This window comes from Tachyglossus aculeatus, unplaced genomic scaffold (assembly GCF_015852505.1).
Source record: "Tachyglossus aculeatus isolate mTacAcu1 unplaced genomic scaffold, mTacAcu1.pri scaffold_96_arrow_ctg1, whole genome shotgun sequence".
NCBI classification, from domain to species: Eukaryota; Metazoa; Chordata; class Mammalia; order Monotremata; family Tachyglossidae; genus Tachyglossus; species Tachyglossus aculeatus.
Window position 1 is genome coordinate 42582 of NW_024045099.1, and position 20512 is coordinate 63093.

A 20512-nucleotide genomic window follows, 5' to 3' on the forward strand; every position below is an offset into this window, starting at 1 on the left:
CTTCCCACTAGACCATGCTGCTTTTCAAAGTGAGACTGAGGGCAGTCAATTTTCATAATAATCTAAGTATATCTAGTAATTATAGATAGAAAACCATATACTTAAACTAGTATAGTATACTACAGTATACTAGTATTGAATGCTATGGTATACAATATAGCATACTGTATACTATAATAAAACTCACCAACTCTCTATGTAGTTATAAGACACGACTCTACTACAGGAGGCCCACATACGTTCTCAAGAAGTTTTCAGAGCATTAGATGAGCCATAGCCAAATGGAAGAAAGTGGTCCTGAGCACAGAGATCCTGAAACACAATCAACAACAGCCCTGAGGCAGAGCTCATCATCAGGAAAATGATTTATTGAGTGTATATTCTGCAGAGAGTGCTGAATTAGACACATGGGGATATGGCAAATGTGACTAGACACTGGCCCATCCTTAAGGAGTTCACTGGCAGAGAAAGCCAGAATAAAAATAACAGTGCCACATTATAAATTCAACTCTAATCAATGCGAGACACTCATTTCACCTAGTGAAACCCTTCAGTGGAACACTTTGAGACTATCCCCTTTTCTCCACCAGCATTTCTGTTATCGCAGTCCAGTGAAAGGTAGAGAATCCCAACATAAAAAAGTTTATGAGCTTTCTGCCCCTGCAGAGAGTTAGGGCTTGAGTAAGAGAACTAACATTCAGGAAGGCAGGTATATCCTCCAGTCATTCATTCATTCATTCAATCGTATTTATTCATTCAAGTATATTTATTGAGCGCTTACTGTGTGCAGAGCACTGTACTAAGCGCTTGGGAAGTACAAGTTGGCAACAATGTTTCCTATTGTGAAACATATTACTTTAGCAATGGGTAAGCCTTTTGAAATGAGGCTTGTTGGGGAAGATACTTTTCTGAGCAGTAAAGCATTTCTGAAGACAATTAACTTATGTAAAGTTCTTCCTCCTGAGCAGAATATTCAGTCATTCAGTCGTGTTTACTGAGTGCTTCCTGTGTGCAGAGCACTGTACTAAGTGCTCGGGAGAGTACAACATAACAATAAAGTCCAATCATACCACTTTAACACCAAAGTAGAATTTCCCCAAGTGAACGAGAATCACACAGAATATAACACACACTAGATAATAGTCCAAGAGATTAATCGCATTCCCCAAGTCAGTCAATAGATGGTACTTATTCATTCATTCAATAGTATCTATTGAGCGCTTACTGTGTGCAGTGCACTGTATTAAGCCCTTGAGAGAGTATAACAAAGTTGATAGACATGTTCACTGCCAACAAAGAGCCTACAGTCCAGAGAGGGAGGCAAATCCACTTTCACTTCCCATTAAGGATCAATAAACAGCAATTCATTCATATATGGAATGCACGGGAGTCTGGGGACCTTGTTTCCACTGAGTATTGTCAGTATTGTCATGCTGGACGTTGAAGGGGTGATTCATCTGGTGAATTAGGTTCAGTCAGAAATCGCTTTCCCTTCCTCGGAGTGGACTCCCATTGAATTAATGTCGCTAATTAAGTTTCCCTTCTGAAGACACCTTTCTACACCAGACCTTTCTCATGGCATTTTTAATCTCTGTGTTTCTCAGTGAGTAAATTAAAAGATTGAACATTGGCGGGATGATGGTGTAAAAGGGGAAAAACACCTTATCCTCAGAGTAGCTGGAGGGGGGCCGCAGGTAAGTGAAGATGGAAGGCATGAAAAATAAGACGACCACTGTGATGTGAGACCCACAGGTGGAGAAGGCTTTGCATTGTTCTTCCACTGAATGGGTTTTTGGGGAAAACAATAGGATGACATATGAAACCAACAAGATGATGAAAGTGACCAAGGGCACCATCCCCGAATTTGCCACGACCAGGATGCCCACAAGGTAGGTATCCACACAGGCGATTTTCAGCAAGGGAGAAATATCACAGAAATAGTGGTCAACTTCATTAAGACCACATAAGGGCAACAGGAAAATGACGAACTATCAGGGAAATATGTGGACGGACCCACCCACCCAGGAAACCAAGATCAGGAGTTTGCATTTCTTCCTACTCATGATGACCACATAGTGTAGAGGTCTGCAGATGGCCACATATCAGTCAAAGGCCATTGAGCCTATTGTTGGGTAAGGACCGTCTCTATATGTTGCCAACTTGTACTTCCCAAGCAGTTAGTTCAATGTTCTGCACACAGTAAGCACTCAATAAATACAATTGAATAAATGAATGAAGACCTCGATGCATGTAAAGAAGGGCGTGCTTAAGAGTTGCAATGTGCCATTGTCGAAGGTAATGACTTTTGTCCTGGATCAGTATGTGGGTTACGGTAGAAGTATAGCACACGTCTATAGAAGACAAGTGTGCCAGGAAATAATACATATGTTCTAATCCCGACTCTGCCATTTGTCAGTTGTGCGACTTAGGGCAAGTCACTTAACTTCTCTGTGCCTCATTTACCTCATCTGTAAAGTGGGGATTAAGATTGTTAGTCCCACGCAGGACAACCTGATCACCTTGTATCCCCCAGAGCTTAGAACAGTGCTTTGCAGTAAGCACTTAACAAATACCATCATGATGATGATGATATGTTGGTTGATAAGATGGCTGCATCTAACGGTGATGAGAACGAGAAGATTTCCCATTAAGCGTATAATATAACAGAACGAAAAGAGCACAAAGCAAAATATCTGAACATTCTGATCTTGTACAAGTCCCAAGAGAATGAATTCTGTGATGTTTCTCTTATTGCCTATTCAGTTTTTTCAGGTGGTGAAAAGACATCAAGTGCTCTGTGCCTGAAATGATTTAAAAACATGGTTTATTGGGATTTAACTGTATTGATCCAAGAGCCCAGCCTCTCTAAACATTAATTTAGTTGATCAGTAAAAAGAGTTGACGGGCTCTGAAATACATACTCCAGATTCTGTTTCCCTCAAGAGTTGTCTCTACCCTTCCCAAAATCCATATTCATTAGAGTTGTTGGGGGAAACCTGAACAATAGTGATAAGATTGAAGAACTGTGGGTCCAGAGTTGCCTTGAGAAAAGGTTTAATTTATTTTGAACATCTCCATCCAGGTAAATGTTCATAATTGTGCCTCCCCTTTCCCAGGTAGTGTATTTGGAAAGATTATCTCTCTGAGAGAGGTGATCAGTGTAGTTGATCAGAATTGTATAAGCTCTGTTTTCAACCAAAGTCTTATTAAACCTTGATTATTACGGTATTTTCCATTGGGGCCATCTTGAAATTTAGAAATTTAGATACATAGAATTAATATGTAGAGAGAGAGGCAGAAAGACAGAGAGGGGTGCTCATCCTTCGACTTGTCAGAGTTTTTACAACTGACAGAAGATAGTAGAAGTTTCCTAATTTTGATTTTGCTGAGTGCACTTGATTTCTTCCATTGCTATTTCAATTCAGGTTTCTTTCATCTTCTTCGAGAAAAGCACTGTGGTAACTACCACCTACCCTCCCTCCCCCGTGGGTCCCTCCTCCGAGTCTGATCTGTGCACCAGGTTAAAAGCGACTCCCATATTCTCTCAGAATCCTCCATCACCAATGAGAAAAGCACATGGTAACCGCCACCTTCCCTCCCTCCACCGAGGGTCCTTGCTCTCAGCATTATCTCCACACACCAGGATAGGGATAAAAGCTTCCCCTGCTCACACCCCATTCCTCCATTGCCACGGAGAAAAGCTTCTAGGGTAACTGCTCCTTTCCCTCCCACCATCCAGGTCCCGACTCCCGGCATATTCCATATACACCGGGCCAGGGATAAAAGCTGCTTCCTCCATCGCCTCTAAGACTTGGAGATTATTTTATTCATCCTTTTATGTTGTGTTTTAATGTATCTTCACTCCTGGTGTTTCTGTCTCCAATCCCTTCTCCCCATTTAAACTGTTAACAATAATAATAATAATAATGATAATAATAATAATAATAATAATAATAATAATAATAATAATAATAATGGCATTTGTTAAGCGCTTACCATGTGCCAAACACTATTCTAAGCACTGGGGTAGATACAAGGTAATCAGGTTGTCCCACGTGGGGTTCACAGTCTTCACCCCGATTTTACAGATGAGGTAACTGAGGCACAGAAGAATTAAGTGACTTGCCCAAGGTGACACAGCTGACAAGTGGCAGAGCCGTTATTAGAACCCACAATCTCTGACTTCCAAGCCTGGGCTCTGTAAGGCCCATGAGAGACAGGCACCATGTCTAATTTCCACTAGTGTATTCTTTCCCTGCCCTCAGTCCAGTGCTCTGCACACAATAAGCACTTAATAAATATTTTAATCTACTAGAATTCTTTAAAGTGTTTCTCAGGGGTTGGATGTCGCAGTTTCCACATTGGATGATGTTACTGGGAGGAATCAAACTCAGGTGCTATACAGAGAAATTATAAAATATTTTTCACATACAACACCCACCTATAAAAACTAGATATAGAAAAAGATACCCAGCCACTGCTAAGCTTACCCCCCAGTTACAAACCAAAAATGATTGGAGGAGAGCACAGTACAACTTACTCCAAACTGAAACCTCCCCAGATCACCCCAAAGAACAAGGGGGAGTTAACCACTGTGAAAGAATTGAGAACACAATGCACCTCAACTGAGAAAAAAATGTCTTCTAATGAGGAGCACAGTCCTGGAACTCAGTTGACCACGGTTCAAATTCTGGCTCTGTCACCTTTCTGCTCTATGGCCTTGGGCAAGTCACTTAACTACTCTGTGCCTCAGTTTCTTCATCTTTAAAATGGGAATTCAATGTCTTTTCACCCTCCTACCAAAACTGGACTCCTATGGGGTAGAGGGACTATGTTTGACATGACGATTCAGTATCTACCCCATCACGTAGAATAGTGCTTGACATATGGAAGCTCACTGTGGGATGAGAATGTATTTATTTATTGTTATATTGAACTCTCCCAAATATCTACAATTCCATTTATCTATGTTGATGCTATTGATGCCTGTCTACTTGTTTTGTCTTGCTGTCTGTCTCTCCCCCTACCCCACCCCGTTGTTGGGAAAGGATTGTCTCTGTTGCAAAAATGTACTTTCCAAGAGCTTAGTACGGTGCTCTGCACACAGTAAGCACTCAATAATATTATCTATTTTGATGTAATTGATATTATTCTTTTGTTGTCTATCTCTCCCTTCTAGACTGTGAGCCCATTGTTGGGTAGGGAATTGTCTCTGTTGCCAAGTTGTACTTTCCAAGAACTTAGTACAGTGCTCTGCACACAGTAAGTGCTCAATACATATGAATGAATAAATGTGATTGAACGAATTATCGAATGAATATAGTACAGTGCTTTGTGTATTGTAAGCGCTCAATAAATATGATTGAATGAATGAATAGCAAGCACGTCCAGGGCTTAGAACAGTGCTTGGCACATAGCACTTAACAAATACCATCATTATTATTAACAAATACCATAATAACAATCAAGAGTCGGGAGGGAAATAGCTGATAATAGAGGAGTACTAGTGAATCCAAACAAAGTGAGGTGAAGTATCAGAACTGAGGAAAGAGGGAAAGAGGTAAAAGGTCAGAATAAATGCTGAGAGTAAGGGAATGGATGAAAGTGGAGAATTTGAGAAATGAATAAATACCAGGAAAAGGAGAGTAACTGACAGTATCCAAAATGCTGGGAAGCAGTGTGGTTTAGTGGAAGGAGCTCATGCCTGGGAGTGAACGGACGTGGGTTTTAATTCCCCATGACACGTGACCTTTGTCAAGTCACTTAATTTATGTTACCTCAACTGTAAAATGGGGGTTAAATCCTACTCCCTCCTACTTAGAGTCCCATCCGGGACAGGGACTGTGCCCAACTTGATTACTTAGCCCAGCACTTAGTATGATGCTTGACGCATAATAAGTACTTAACAAGTACTATTTTAAAAAACGCTGCTTTTTTTTCAGTTCGACTGCCCACGCTGCTGCTGGTGTTGGAAAGGAATCAGAGAGTAAGATCCCAGGAGACCAGGTATGGGGAAAGAGAGCAACTAGAAAAATGGATAAATAGAAGGTCTAGGGTTATAAGAGCAAAAACTAGAGTGAAAGCAGAAGGAGGGAAATATATGGAGGAGAAAGATGGGTATGTGAAAAAACAGGAAAGACAAGTGAAAGTACAAAATACTGTGAAAACATGGGAGAAACAAGTTGAGAAGAAAGGAAAATTACTTGAAAAAAGAGAGAAGCAGAGGAAAAGGGTTAGTCAGATATACCTGAACACAAAGTAAAAATACTTGCAAAAAGTCCCCTTGACTTTGTGGAAGAACTATGGAAGAAGCCGGTTGTGGGCAGGAATTGTCTCTCTTTATTGCTCTATTGTACTTTCCATGTGCTTAGTACAGAGCTCTGCACACAATAAGCACTCAGTAAATATGATTGATTGAATGAATTTTCCAAGTATTTGAGAAGAATGAAAAAATGCTGGAATCCAAACAGACACACATGAAAGGGAGTCGAATGACCAAAAAATAAAATCCTGCCCAGAAATCAGAATGTGTTTTCAAAGGCAGGAAAATGTAAAATGTAAAATATAAAAAGAGGGGAGAGGCCACTAGAAGCAAAAGAGGAAGAAGAGAAGGGAGAAGGAACAGGGTGAGAAAAGACTATCATTTGTGTAACCCAGCCATAGAACGACAGGGTGTGTGTGTGTGTGTGTGTGTGTGTGTGTGTGTGTGTGCGCGCACGCACACACACACATTTAGGCTCATATTCCCTTTTAGAATACCATCAATCCAAATATTTAGCAGAGGACACTCAAGCGTTGGCTGTGTAGAGACTAATAATAGGGGAAACTGAGGTAATGGAGAATCAATAGCATACTCAACACCACACTGCAGTGGGGACAAACAAAAATGGGACAGTTGTTACTGCCTAGGTGTGTTCATATTTCCCAGCCTGATTTCCCCTTTTAGACTAGCTGATGACCACCTCTACAGTGGCCTAAAGTTTTGCAATCCTTACTTCCACTCCCCTTTCTCTGCAGCCCAATTGTAACAGGGACTAACCTGAAAAGATTCAGTCTGTAGTTGCTGAAAGGCTGAAAAGTGTATGGATGGTGATTTATGGATCCAATATATTTTATGGATCCAGTAGATTTCTAGCATCCAGTGGGGTAAAACAACTCCAACCAGCCCGACAATAAAATTGTTCAGTCGTGCCTGGTTCCAACCATCTTAATTTACAAAGTTTGGATCACACACACCCCTAGACTCAAGTTACACCTCTCTTCTCTCTGATGAATCCGACACGATTCCCAGATTTACTGAGAATTTCTTTGTTCTGCTGGATTCTCAAGAGCTAAGCCATCTTTTCGTCTACAGCTCAGAAGAACACAAGAAATAAATCTGTCACTGCTAGCATGAAAAAGAAACACATTCAGTTAATCTCTCTATAAATATGAAAGAAATGCAGGAAATGCTGTGTTGAAAAGGATTGAGCAGAACAGGATGATTTATGGGCCTTACAGTGAGCTGGGAAATGATTCTCCAGAGGCATTTTAAACAGATTCTCTCCAAAGTGTCACAAGCCAAGAACCAGATTTCATTTCCATTTCTCCCTGGCCAGGAACAGAGCTCAAATGTTACATCAGATGAATTGCTTTACTTTTCTTCTCAGCTTCTCTCTACGACTAGGCTCAGGGAGTTTTTCTACTAAATGTACAGTACATTTGCAGTAGGTTATGTACAGAATCCAGAAGCCCGCAGAAGCCAAATTCCAGATTCTCACCTGGTCATGGTAAATGTGCCCTGAATGTGCCCCACACTTGATGTTCTATTGACCAAGTCCATTTGCACACCACCTGACTTCCAGAAATGAGAGTGAGTTCCTCACAAGCATACTAATGATACAAAAGTATAATAGCCCCAGCAGTACTGTAAGCTCTAAACTGTAAGCTTTCTATGGATGGGGAACGTGTCTGCTAATTCTGTTATATTGTACTTTACCAAGCACTTAGGACAGTGCTCTGCACATAGTAAATGCTCAATAAATACTGTTGATTGATTGACTGATTGGATAACACAGACTTCTCACATACATGAAGTACCATCAGTTTGTCATTTTTGGTGACCATATTTTCTAAAGGACAGTGATGTAGAATCAATAAAATCATACTTATTGAATATCCTGGGTGCTTATTGTATTAAACGCTTGAAAGTGTACATTGTAACAGAGTAGGTTGACACATACCCTTCCTTCCAAAGTAACTGAGAATAGTCTACAGAACTGGGGGTGGGGACACTAGGGTGTTTGGAGGTTTGGGTGAGAGGAAGGTGGGAAGGCCCAAAATCAGAGCAATTGGAAACAGTGTGACCAGAGGGGAAAGGAGAGACAGAGAGGTTAGTTTTAATCTTCATTTTACAGATGGAGAAATTGAGGCAGAAAGTTATTGGGTAATTTGCCTAAAGTAATTACATTGGTCAAACAGTTAAAGAAGCCTGTTTTCTGAACTCCAAATCCAATACTCCATTAACTACCTGAAATTCTTTCAGTATAAATAGAGTTGTGCATACAGGGTGATGGTGAAAGAAGCCAGAACGTACCTCTTAAAACATGTCCACGTGTCTAGTCTGCTCATTTATCTCATGGTTTGAAGAAAAGCCTTTAATTTTCCATGACTTCAATCCTGAAGAGGGAGCGAGACTTAGTATGCCCTACAGGAAACAGCACAGACTTTGAATTGGGACCCCAGTGCTTAGAATAGTGCTTGGTACATAGTAAAAGCTTAAGAATTACCACAGTTATTGCAATTATCATTTTGTGACCCCAGAAGTCCCCTGATCTACCACTGCCCATACCTTCAAGTACAGCAGTGAGGCCCATCTTGCAACCTAGCTCAGATCTCTTTAGAACTGGGCCCTGAAGTTCCAAGGGTGGAGTTAATCTCTACTCGTCCTGTGAAAAGCCCTGAAGGTGCTTTAAAGCCAACTCTAGGGTATTATTTTGGTCTGGTGTTCCCCTCCTCATCATGAAAGTTAGGACACCCTGACTCCCTGGATTTATTCTGAGTAAGCACTCATTATGAATAAACACTTACGATGTGTCATTATTGTTAAATGGTTACTATGTGTCAAGCACTGTTTTAAGTGCTGGGATAGATGCAAGGTTATTAGGTTGTCCCACATGGGGCTCACAGTCGTGATCCCCATTTTACACATGAGGTAACTGAGGCACAGAGAAGTTAAGTGACTTGCCCAAAATCACACAGGTGACAAGTGGCAGAGGTGGGATTAGAACCCATGACCTATGACTCCCAAGCCCATGCTCTTTAGTGAATCGATGTCCTAGAAAACCTCTGAGAAATGTTATTCAGGGTCAGTGGTCTGCACACAGAAGGTGTCTCCATAAATACTGATGGTGTTGAATCATGACAATTTAAAAAAATTATAAAAAATGCATTCGTATTATCCTATCAGTGGCCTTGATCTCTGATTTTGTTTTCAGTGGAGGACTGTGACAGTGGGGTGTTGTGAAAGCAGCGAGGCCTAATGGAAAGACCACGTACTGGGATCCAGAGGACCTGGATTCTAACCACTGCTTTGCCAATTGCTTGTTGGGTAATTTTGGGCAAGCACTTAATGTCTTTGTGTCTCAGTTTTCTCAACTGTAAAATTGGGATTCAGTATCTGTTCTCCCTCTTACTTAGAATGTGACATAGGGACTGTGTTCCACCGATTAACATGTATGTACATTAGTGCTTAGAGCAGTGTTTTGCACATAGTAAGTATTAAAAAGGCAAAAGAAGACCCTCCTGGATTTTCTGCATTGAACCATTGGGCCACATTCCAACAGATGCCAGGTTGCAGGGCTGGTTAGAGCTCTTGATTGAAGGCAATGAACTCTAATCTGAGCATTTTTTTCCCTCGAAAGTTCTCTGTCCTCCGGAGGGAACAACCAAGCAATCTATCAGTGGTATTTATTGAGCACTTGGTGCAGAGCACTGTACTAAGGACTCGGAAGAGTACAATATAACAGAGTTGGTGGTTGACTTGTTCCCTGCCCACAGTGAGCTTCCAGTCTAGAAGCAGAGCTTACAGAGACCGTGAGATGAGGGTGTTCCTGGTGCAGAAGTCTAGTCCCTCTAGACTGTAAACTCGTAGTGGGCAGGGAATGTGACCGTTTATTTTTATGTTGTACTCTCCCAAGAGCTTAGCACAGAGCTTAATACCCAATAAATGCATTCAATCATATTTACTGAGCACTTACTGTGTGCAAAGCACTGTAATGAGTGCTTGGTGGAGAACAATATAACAACAAACAGACACATTCCTTACGATTGAATGAATGAATGAATGAAAACAGAGACTCCAGCTTAATATCTGCAGTGTTCAAATGCAATTGGCTCATGGTTCATTATAAAAAGAATTTACAGGAATGTCTTTCTTTCACAGCTCAAAGCACTTTGCCAGTCTTGAAGAGTTCTGGATCCTGGGGCACAGAGAGGAGAAGAGACAATTTGGTTTCCATTTGTTTGTGGGTTTTCTCTGTTTGTTTTTTTGTGGTATTTGTTTAGCATTTACGATGTCCTACTGTACTAAGTGCTGCGGTAGATACAAGTTGATCATTTTGGACACCATCCATGGCTCACAGTTATAATTTCCATTTTACAGATGTGGTAACTGAGGCACAGAGAAGTAAAATGACTTGTCAAAGATCACATAGCAGACACTGTGAATCCCTACAGAGCTCAGGTCCTCTGACTCCCAGGCCCATACTCTATCCACTAGGCCATGCTACTTCTTGTTGTTCATTTTCAAGAAGGGTAACCAGGGTGTGGTAATGATGGGAAAAACAATTACCTCCCCTAACCAGAGTAACCTTGTTCACACAGTGGACACAAGCACAAGGAATTCATTTCCACAGGAAGCTGGGCCAGAAAGCTCCAACAGGTTCAAGCTGGGGTAGAATAAATTCAAGAACGAGAGGGAAAGTTGGCAATGTGAAGGGAAAAGTTAGGGATGTTAAAAGGCCCAACACTAAGCATTAGTATGGATATAAAGAAGGGCGGTCATTCCATGGAACCTCAAAGAACCTAGTACAGCCATAGTTAGGTTTTTTATTGTTTTTTTTTTCAATTTTCAATAGTATTTGATAAGCACTTACTATGTGCCAGGCACTGCACTAAGTGCTAGGGTACATATAACATAATCAGGTTGGATAAAGTCCATAACCTACATGGGGCTACTAGTCTTAATCTCCATTTTACAGGTGAGGTAACTGATGCACAGAGAAGTTAAGTGACTTGTCCAAGCTCTCAGAGCAGCCAGGTGGCAGAGCTAGGATTAGTTCTTCACAAAAATAAGATTATTATTATTGTGCCATTGAGTCATTTCCGATTCGTAGCGACTTTATAAATATGCTTTCAAAGAATGTCCTGTTCTCTGCCATAATCCACAACCTTTATAACGGTTCTTCCATTATCGTTGTTATGGTTTCCATCCATCTAGCTGCTGGTCTGCCTCTTCCACATTTTCCCTGGACTTTTCCTAGCATTAGTGTCTTCTCCAGAGAATTAATCCTCCTGAGATTAGAATTATGATTGATAATAATAATTGATGATTGAGAGAAGCAGCGTGGCTCAGTGAAAAGAGCCCGGGCTTTGGAGTCAGAGGTCACAGGTTCAAATCCTGGCTCTGCCAAATGTCAGCTATGTGACTTTGGGCAAGTCACTTAACTTCTCTGTGCCTCAGCTACCTCATCTGTAAAATGGGGATTAAGACTGTGAGCCCCCGTGGGACAACCTGATCACCTTGCAACCTCCCCAATCAATCAATCGCATTTATTTAGCACTTACTGTGTGCAGAGCACTGTACTAAGCGCTTGGGAAGTACAAGTTGGCAATATATAGAGACAGTCCCTACCCAATAGTGGGCTCAAAGTCTAAAAGACTATCCCCAGCGCTTAGAACAACACTTAGAACAGTGTTTTGCACATAGTAAGCGCTTAATAAATGCCATAAAAAAGATAGATGTGATCAAGGTGCAGTGAGTAATCATGGATCAAATCTCTCCCGGTGTGGACAAGGATTTTCTCTCTTTATTGCTGAATTCTACTTTCCAAGTGTTGGTACAGTGTTGTGCACACAGTAAGCATTCAATAAATACGATTGAATGAATAAATGAATGAATCTTCCACATTTCTGGGATCCGCGAAGGAGGAGACCAGGGTAACTTTTTGCTCCAGCATAAAAAAGGGCAAACTCTGCCCAGCTCAAGAGTGGCAATCAGTCACAGAGCTCTAGCCTGCCCCAAACCTAAAATGTGGAAAAGAAGCAGCATATTTTTGGTTGCAGTACTGAGATGTCTCTGATAGTGCATGCTCAATAAATATTGCTGAGTATTGATTGATTGATCAAGGCAGGATTTCACTGCCAGATCATCTACTGTTCATGTCTTAGAATTTTTAACTTCTTCCCATAGACTGTAACCTCCTTGTGGGCAGGCAGAGATCATATTTACCAAGGCTATTGTATTGTAGTCTCCTAAATGCTTAGTACAGTACTCTGCACACAGTAAGGGCTCAGTAAATACCATTGATTGATTGTCACCTTGACATTTTGAATTTGAAGATGTTGATTTTCTGTTGAGTGTGTCAGATTGTGTTCATTAGCTACTTGCAAGGCAGGGACCACATATAAACGTACTTCTCATATATTCTCCCAAGTGTTTAGTATGGAAATCCTCCATCCCAGCACACTGAAACCACTGTGGCACAACGCTGCTTGTCCATGATGACCATACATTGCAAGGGTTGACAGATGGTAATATAGTAATCATAGGCCATCCCCACAAGGATGAAGACCTCAACTCCACCAAATGAGTGCATCGTAAAGAGTTGCATCATGCAGTCACCGAAGGAGATGGTTTTCTTCTCAGATAGCAAATCTCGGACCAGATTGGGAATAACCATGGAAGTGTAGCAGACATCCATGGGTGATAAATGGCAGAGAAAGAAGCACATGGGCTGCTTGATAAGGGAACTGCCCCTGACAGTGATGAAGATGAGGAGATTCCCTAACATGATTGCAACATAACAGGAGAGAAACAGCCCAGAGCAGAATATCTGCAAATTTCTGTCACTGGACAGTCCTAAGAGAACAAATTCTGTGACGTTGTTCCTATTTTCCATCCTGGCAATAAAAAGTATTTATCTGAAATGTTTGCAAAATGAAACACTGTAAATACCATTTAGAAAATTGCAGTTCATTGCACATATCATGGAATTTGACTTGCAATATTGTTTCAATGTGTATGAGAAATTTCATATCTTTGCTGAATATACATCCCTTTCATTTCTAGTGAGATGCTAAAAATATTTTTTTATTCATTAAGTGCTCACCATGTGCCAGGCATTGTGTTAAGAACTGCAGGAAACAGTCTTTCACCCATATAGTGCTCACAATCCAAGATGTAGGGAGAGGGAAAATTTTATCCCCTTTTTACAACTGAGAGAACTGAGGCACACAAGAAGAAGCCCAGCCTAATGGAAAGAACATTGACCTGGGAGTCATGAGACTTGGGTTCTAATTCCAGCTTTGCCACCTGCCTGCTGTGTAACCTTGACCAAATCATTTAATATCTCCGTGCCTCAGTTTCTTCATCTGTAAAATGGGGATTAAATCCTACCTCTCTCCTACCTAGCCAGAGAGCCCCAGATGGTATAGGGACTGTGCCTGGACTGATTATTTCTTGTCTACCCCAGTGCTTAGTGGAGTGCTTGGCAATAGTATGGCTTTAACAAATATCATGATAAAAATAATAATTATTCTTCATCTGAGCATAAAACAGAGTAAGTGCCTAATACATACCCTAGCTATTAGAAATCAAGCAATAAATCATATTTATTCATTCATTCAAACACTTATTGAATGTTTACTGTATGCAGAGCACTGTACTAAGCACTTGGGAGAGTATAATATCACTGAACTGGTAGACACATTTCCTGCCTTATTATCAATATTGTTATTAAGAGATTGAGTGGCTCTCCCAGGGTCACCCAGAAGTCCAGCAGTCTAATGCAGAGCTGGGACTAAAACCCAGATCTTCCACTCGCAGTCCTACGATCTTCTCACTGGCCCATGGTGACCAACAATAAATATATGCCTCTAGAAATATCTGTTAAATGAGGAGTGTTCAGAATTTTAATAATCTGATTTCCTGTCTCTAACAAAGCCGATCAGTCATGGGATTCCTTTAAGGACCACCTCATTAGGACCAAGGAATCACATGAAAGTGTTCATTCAGATATTTTTTAAACAGACTTTGAAATCTGCCAAAAGAGATGTGGCAGGTTAAAAAATGAGTCTGGTCTGTCTCATGTTATTTTAGAATTAAGATTGTGATTTAAATGAAGACCAAAATTTACACTCCATTCTCAACTTTCCAAGGAGAGTCAGCCAATTTGAACCTAAGTCTTTGCAATATGGCTTTTTTATATACAAAAATGACCAGGGACCTGCACAGGAAAAGTCCATGAACTAAAGCATGAGAACTGAGAGATCAAGAGAGAATGCTCATGTTATAAAAAGACAAAAAAAAAATACCCCTTTGTTAGTCTTCCCACTGTGATGCATTTCTTTGTGCTTGGATCTTTATTTCCAATCATGGTAACCAAAAGGCTTTTCAGAGCTGCATCAAGATAGAACTCAAATCTTCATTTAAGTCCAACCTTCACAATGGATAGGGGCAGTTTCCTAGAAATTGGAATTTCTGAATCCCGAGTCATCTCTGGTTTCCCAGGAGTTAAGTTTATTTCTTTGGGGCTGTCTGAGACGTGCAACCTCACACACCTATGTGTGAGCTCAGAAGAGAAAAAAAAGAGACAACTACAAAGTTTTTCCCCCACGACCCAGGAAATGTTTGGTCCACTGCTATCTTTGGGAAAGGTTTTGCATAGAAGATGCAGCTAACTGTTAGAGGTTCAGAGACCCTACCAGACCCCAACGTCCCTGAAGATCTTGCTTTGAGACTATGAGTCCCACTCGGGACAAGGACTATGTCCTACTCAAATTTGTTTATATCCACCGCAGTGCTTAGTACAATGCCTAGAACATAGTAAGCTCTAACAAATATCATAATTATTATTGTTATTATCAGAGGTGGCGAGAACAAACCTAAGAATTTTTCTTCATCATGTTGAAAACAAGCTTCATGGGCACTGCTATCGATTCTTTAACTTTGCCCGTATTTTTCACTATAATCGAACTCTTTGCTGATCATTTTCTTCTCCTCAGATTATATCCAGGAGGTATAAGTTTTATAGTTAAGAAACTAATCATTTGGTTCCTTTGTGACCATCCATACCAATTGGGCACACAAAGATTAATGTATGCTATTATTCAACTAACTAATGATTCATTTATACATCTGTTCATGTTCTTTTTAACCCACTTGGAAATTAATCTTTGCCAATCACCCCCAATAGACTGTAATATCTTTGAGTGCAGGGATCACATTTTATACCTCTATTGTACTCCATCAGTGGTTTAGAATTCTGTTCTACATACAGTCAGAACTCAATAAATACTACAGATTGATTGTTTCATGAGCCAGTTATAGAAAGTAAATGCATAACCCTAACGATCAGCCAAAGGAATAAACGTCCATTCATTCTTAACTTCAAACTATTTCATTCCACCAGTTGGCTACAGAATTAGGCAGTTATGAAAACACTGAAGGAACTCTTAAAACGAAAAGAAGGAAACACCATATAGAGGAACTGGTAAAGTAATCAGTAACATAAATTCTGTGGTTCTGGGTCGTTATAGTCCTTAACGGGTATAGACCCAAGTGCATTGGTGTAGGTGGAGCAAGGTTTGAAGACCAGGGTCTAGTAGGAGATAAGAATTTATGATAGTGCCCTTAAACTTTATCTGTTCCTCTAAATAATGTTTTTGGGTGTTTTTTAGTTTGTTCCTTATCCCCTTTCTATCCATCTAGATCGTATGTTCTGTGGGCAGGTATCGTACCTACCAACTTGGTTATACTGTACACCTCCAAGAGCTTCATACAGTGCCTTGCACACAGTAAGCACTCAATAAGTAATAATGATAATAATAATGGTCTTTGCTAAGCGCTTACTATGTGCCAGGCACCGTACTAAGCACTGGAGTGGATACAAGCAAAGAGGTTTGGACACAGTCCCTGTCCCTCCTGGGGCTCCTAGTTTCGATCCCCATTTTCCAGATGAGGTAACTGAGGCCCAGAGAAGTGAAGTGACTTCCCCAAGGTCACACAATAGACAATTGGTGGAGTTGGGATTAGAACCCAGACCTTCTGACTCCCAGGCCCATGCTCTAGCCACTACACCATGGTGCTGCTTCCCAAGAAAAACTGATAGGTTGAGACACCTCCAAGCTAAGTCCCACTCAGAGCCTGCACAGCAACATCGGGCTCTCCTCTGCTGAGATCGGTCCGGCCCGACTCCCCTTGGCTCCTCCAGATCCATTCTGGCCCTGCCCGGATCTCCTCAGCTCTCTCGGGGCCAGGTCTGTCCTGTTCCACCGTGCTCATCTTCGTCTCTTCAGGGTGACGCCCCACACATCTTAGGGGAAGCCAGTTGGACGCTGCATCCCAATCCTCTCCTGGGATAAAAACCCAACTTGAAATCTAGCCAGAAATCAATCATTCAATTCATTCAATCATATTTATTAAGCACTTAGTGTGTGCAGAATGCTGATTTAAGTGCTTCAGAGAGTACAATATAACAATAAACAGACACATTCAAGTCATAGTCCTAACTTTTGCAGATAAGTGGATAGAACGTGGGCCTGGGAGTCAGAAGGACATAAATTCTATTCCTGCTTCGGCCACTTGCCGACAATGTGATGTTGGGCAAGTCATTCACCTTCTCTGTGCCTTAGTTACCTCATCTGTAAAATTGGAATTAGACCTGTGAGCCCCATATGGGACATGGACTCTGTACTATCTGATCAGATTGTATATACCCCAGCACTAAAGTACAGTGCCTGACACATAGTAAACTCTTGACAAATGCCATTTAAAAAAACACTGACATTAACACCCCTCATCATTCATCATTCTTCCAACAATTAACTGATATTTTGCCTGCCAATGAGGGGCAAATAAGTTCTACGTTATAACTTAAAATGTTAACAAAGACATCTGAACAATAAGGGGTTCCTTATTATCCCTCTGACCTCTAAATCTTACTCTTTAAACTCCATAGATATGCATATTATTGTCTCTAGACTTTTTACATTTACATTTCCCAGTATTTATTATCCATTCCAGTAGGTTTTCCATTTTTTTCCCATTATCAACAACCAGCTCCCCATTCTGAGTTTCTTTCTCTTTTTATTCCTAAATCCTTACATCACGGATGCAAGTGAACAAGGTACACCTTTTCCTTAAATGAAAACTATGATCTCAAATAAATCCCTTCCACTGAGCAATTCCAGGCCCCCCATGGTTTAAACTACCTCAGCCTGGTGAACTATTCCCTTAGCAAATGTTATACACCAATAGACTGAGCAAAGTGAAGATGACTTTTTTATTGTTATTTAAGTTTCTACTATATGCAAGGCACAATACTAAGTGTTGTAGTGGATACAAGATAATCAGGTTGGTTGCATGGGGCTCACTGTCTCAATTCCTTTGTTACAGCTGAAGTAACTGAGGTACAGAGAAGATAAGTGAATTACCCAAGATCACACAGCAGCCAAGTGGCAGAAACAGGATTAGAACCCAAATCCTCTGACTACTAGGCTTGTGCTTTTTACACTAGGTAACACTGCTTCCCATTGAAAATCCTAAATGCCTCCTCCCCTTTGTCTGAAAAGCGTTTTCAACCGCCCTCCCTCTGTGCCTCACCTACCAGCAAGAAGGGACTGAGGCACTTTTTATGAGTAGAACCCACTGAAAACCCTGCTTTGCACATAAACATATAATAGTGACTGCTAAAACCCATAACTGCCATCACTGCACTGCACACATCAAAGCAGTAATTCTTGCTCCCTGAAGTTTACAATTGATTTCAACATCAACAGTTTTCCATCTCATTGAGCGGAGATATTCGTTTTTCTGAAAATATTTTATTTGAAAATGCATAATGTAATGGAAGACTGTATTAAATATAGACTTTGAGATGGAGGAAGAGATGTTTACAGCCCGATAAACAGTTAACAATTCACATTTCCCCTGAGCCTACAAGAAAACTCGTGTAAATTGTACAGAAAAGAGCTGGGTAGATAGAATAAGACAAACACAGGAGGGGCAGAGATGTAGACATCTGTTTCACCTGAATTATTTTCCCTCCAAACACGGCTTCCAACACCACACCTTTCTCATGGCCATTTTCATCTCTCTGTTCCTCAGCGTGTAGATGAGGGGGTTGAACATGGGGGCGATGATGGTGCAAAACAGAGCAAACACCTTATCCTCGGCGAAGGTCTGGGATGGGCGGAGGTAAATGAAGATGGAGGGCAAGAAAAACAATGCCACCACGGTGATGTGGGAAGCACAGGTGAAGAGGGCTTTACGATGTCCTTGCGAAGGACGGGTCCTCAGACTGGCTAAAATGGTGACATAAGAGGAGACCAAGACTGCAAAAGGAACCACCACAATTGTCCCTGTATTGGCGAGTACTAAAAACCCAATCTTGTCAGTATCTGTGCAGGCTAGTTCCAAGAGAGGGTAAACATCGCAAAAATAGTGATCAATCTTATTAGGGCCACAGAAGGCCAAAACTATGACATGGAATCACTGGACAGTGGAATGAAGAAGTGCTCCTCCCCAGCACACTCCAACCATTACAGCACACCGCTGCTTGCTCATGATAACCACAAAGTGCAAGGGTTTGCAGATGACAAGATAGCGATCATAGGCCATCCCCACAAGGATCAAGATCTCTGCCCCACCAAATAAGTGCATGGTGGAGAGTTGCATCATGCAGTGGCTGAAAGAGATAGTTTTCTTCTCAGATAGCAAATCTCTAACCGGTTTGGGAGTCATCGTGGAAGTGTAGCAGATGTCCATGAGGGACAAGTGGCAGAGGAAGAAGTACATGGGCTGTTTGATTAGGGAACTGCCTCTGACGGTGATGAGGATGAGGAAATTCCCTAAGAGGATTGTAATGCAACAGGAGAGGAACAGCCCAAAGCAAAATATCTGCAACTTTCTGTCACTGGACAGTCCTAAGAGAACAAATTCTATGATGTTGTTCCTACTTTCCATCCTGAGAATGAGGAATATTTCCCTGAAATGATTGCAAAATAAAACATCGTAAATAACATTTAGAAAATTTCAGTGACCTGTTCATTGTACATATAATTGAATATCACTTACAATACCGTGTCTATACGTATGAGAACACTGCAAAAGAAACTTCAGATCTTTTCTGGATATACATCCCTTTCATTTCTATTGAGGTGATAATTTTTTAAAAAACATTAAGAGCTCATCATGTGCCAGGCATTGGGTTAAGTACCAGAATACAAGCTAATTGGATAGGAAACAGTCCTTCTTCCATATAGGGCTCACAATCTAGGAACTAGGGAGAGGGAAACTTTTATTCCCATTTTGCAATGGAAAAAATTGAGGCACAAGAAAAACAGCCTGGTCTCATGGAAAGAGCACAGGCTTGGGAGTCACAAGATTTGGGTTCTAATTCCAGCTCTCCCATCTGCCTGCTGTGTGACCTTGACCTACTCATTTAGCGTCTCTGTGCCTCAGTTTCCTCATCTGTAAAATGGGGATTAAATTCTACCTCCTTCCTTCTTAGATTCAGTGCCCCCATTTTTTATGTCATTTGTTAAGTGCTCTCTATGTGCCAGGCACTGTTCTAAGCACTGGGATACGTAGAAGCTAATCAGGTTGGACAGGGTCTGTGTCCCACATGTTGATATGTTGAAGCAGCCTGGCTTAGTGGAAAAAGGCCACGGTTGGGAGTCAGAGGTCGTGGGTTCTCATCCCAGGTTCACCACTTGTCAGCTGTGTGACTTTGGACAAGTCACTTAACATCTCTGTGCCTCAGTTGCTTCATCTGTAAAATGGGGATTATGACTGTGATCCACACATGGTACAAGCTGATTACTTAGTATGTACCCCAGTGTTTAGAACAGTTCTTGGCACATAATAAGTGCGTAGCAAATACTATTATTATTATTATCATTATTATTATTGTTATGTTATGTGATTTTTCCCTAGATCAAGCAGCAGACAAGTGGTGGAGCCAAGATTAGAACCTGGTCCTTCTGACTCCCAGGCCCATGCTTTATCCACTAGGTAACAGATCTTGTCTGTATTGATTATCTTTTATCTATCCTCATATTTAGTACAGTGTTTAGCACATAGGACTTAACACCATAATAAAAATGATAAAAAAAATAATTATCGTGAATTTATTCCTGTGTATAGCCCAGGGTAAATGCTTAACAAATACCATAACTATTATAAAACAAGCAATCAATCCTATTTATTGAATGCTTACTATGTGCAGAATACTGTACTAAGCACATTGGA

The 20512-nt window shown here is 41.0% G+C and overlaps 2 pseudogenes; both read right to left on the minus strand.

Moving 5' to 3' along the window:
* Positions 1-1526: 1526 nt before the first annotated feature.
* Positions 1527-13160, minus strand: LOC119924310 (annotated as a pseudogene).
* A 5135-nt stretch (positions 13161-18295) lies between these two features.
* LOC119924311 lies at positions 18296-19225 on the minus strand (annotated as a pseudogene).
* Positions 19226-20512: the final 1287 nt, after the last annotated feature.